The following is a 2500-nucleotide window of genomic DNA, read 5'->3' on the forward strand; positions in this document are numbered from 1 at the left end:
CATTTTTTTTAACGATATTTTATGCTTTCTTTCTTTTGCTATATGCATATTTGTTATTTCTCCAACTCCTCAAACATACATTAGTGCATGCTATTTGTTTTGATGGAGTTCAATGTTTTCTTGTAAGGATAACGTTCCAGTTTCAGTGTGACAACACGCCGTAAAATTGGTGGCTCAATTAGGGTAGGTGCAAAATGGTGTACTAATGTGGCTGCCAGTTTGAGTATAAATTCATATGAGCTATGTAAGTAGTTAGGATCATTGTATCATGTCATGGGTGCAATGTTATTAATGTCCCTGCCATTAACCCATTGATCCCTGGGAGTGAGACTTGACAGATTTTACTCTGTCTAACGCCCTGACGATTTTACTCGTCAACTGGCGGCGTCCTAGGGCGTTAGAGGTATCAATGGGCTGAATAATGGAAGGAAACTTCTTGCACCCAAGCTGGATAAGTTCGTCACCAAGTGGTGCTCTCCTAAATGGTGGTAGTATATGCTGAGAGTAATTCCTTAGATGTATTTTACCCTCTTCATAAGGAATATGAATTTTAAAATGGAATTCTCTCGTTGTCCAGGCAACCATCTCCAAGTTCAGTAAGCTGGAGTTAGCAAACTCAAATTCTCACATTTTGGCGACACTGGACAAGCTTGGTGAGAACCATGATGTTGACCTCACAAAGGCAAAAGAAAGGATTTGTCAAGATACTAACTCTCTAAAGCAAGCACAAGCAATTCACAGTAACGTCTTGTCACAGCATGCATCCCATGAAAACTGCACAAATGCATGTCATGAAGAATTAAGAATTGATATCTAGTACAAGAAAGGTGAATGAACTGAAGAAAACATTTCACCCTGGTTTTGTTATAGCGTTTGATAACATTGATGTCCAGCTCCAAAGGAAAAATATGACCATGCATTCTCAAAATCAGGACTTTCATTGGGTGAATTACCAAATGGTCAAAAACAGAGTATCTGGAGTGCAAGTACAAGGAAAGATTACGTTTATACAAACGTTGGCCGTGTAGCACTTATATTTTAAACAGAGTTAACTGAATAGAGTGTAATGTGTAGTGCTAGATTTCTATCCCATATGAACCATGTGAGCGTTAGCCCTACTGATGGAAATGGGCCCACACAAGGACAGAAAAAAATATCTAACCAGGATGGGAATTGAACCCACGACCTTCGGGTTACATCTTCGCCGCTCTACCGACTGAGCTGCAAGGTCATACGGTAGGAAGCCGTGGGAACTGAAGATGTTAAAGTCACGGCAATGAACATGTACAAGTACAAGGAAAGGTTACGTTTACACAAACGTTGGCCGTGTAGCACTTATATTTTAAACAGAGTTAACTGAATAGTAATATGTAGTGCTCTGTTTAAATATAAGTGCTACACGTCCAACGTTTCTATAAACGTAACCTTTCCTTGTAATTATACATGTTCATTGCCGTGACTTTAACATCTTCAGTTCCCACGGCCTGCTTCCGTCTGACCTTGTAGCTCAGTCATTAGAGCGGCGGAGATCTAACCCGAAGGTCGTGGGTTACAATTCTTACCCTGGTCAGCATTTTTCTCTGTCCTTGTGTGGGCCCATTTCCATCAGTAGGGCTAACGCTCACATGGTTCATATGGGATAGAAAATCTAGCACTACACATTACACTCTATTCAGTTAACTCTATCTGGAGTGCAGTTAGATTCACTAAATCCCAAAGCAAATCTACAAGAGGTCTCAAATCTTATGTTTATTCCATCAATCGAAGATCAGCAACAGCAGAGGACAAACTACATAATACTCACCTCAAGAATTTTTCTTGAACCCTTACCTCAAACCTTTCTTGAACCCTTACCTCAAACAAATGATGGAGACATTGACACACAGCTGTTCTCGGGGGATCAGCTTACTGTGGAGAGAGCTGTAAATGTCATCTCTTCTGTGGCTAATGAATTAACCCCGCTAGACCGCCTTGATGGAATCATGTTGCAGTTGGAGAATTGGCATGCTGCTGTGAAATTGCTTAGTGTATGTAGAACCCTTACTTTATTTCCAGTTGAGGATTAGTAGAAAGTCAAAGCAGCCATCATTAGTCATACCACGTATCAAATAAATGAACACTAGATAGGTCACTAATAACAGAGAGTACGGGTAACAATAATAGTTTTGAGCATTCAGTTAATAAAAATTATATAGGGATTACATCTTGGTTAATGATAAAAAGGGGGGCACAAGCAATATTGTGCAGTGCTAATGTTATCACAAGAAAGTTGTTATAGTAATACGATAATTATTGTTGTAAGAACTTTTAGAGTGTTGCCAATAAATTATTATTGATCAGATCACGTCTCAGCTCACCTATATCCGCTGCTTTTAGTTTCCTGTACGTAACGGTCTTCATAGGGACAGGGGGCTTAATCGAGTTCAGCCAACAGGTGACAACAGCGTGGTCTGAAAAGAAGCGGCCGATCGAAGGGATTCCATGTACCACAGAATCAGTC

The 2500-nt window shown here is 40.1% G+C and overlaps 1 pseudogene; it reads left to right on the forward strand.

The window, feature by feature from the left end:
* Nucleotides 1-2500, forward strand: part of LOC138030423 (uncharacterized) — a 7172-nt pseudogene that overhangs the window by 351 nt on the left and 4321 nt on the right.

Source organism: Montipora capricornis, chromosome 13 (genome assembly GCF_036669925.1).
Source record: "Montipora capricornis isolate CH-2021 chromosome 13, ASM3666992v2, whole genome shotgun sequence".
In the NCBI taxonomy this organism is placed as follows: Eukaryota; Metazoa; Cnidaria; class Anthozoa; order Scleractinia; family Acroporidae; genus Montipora; species Montipora capricornis.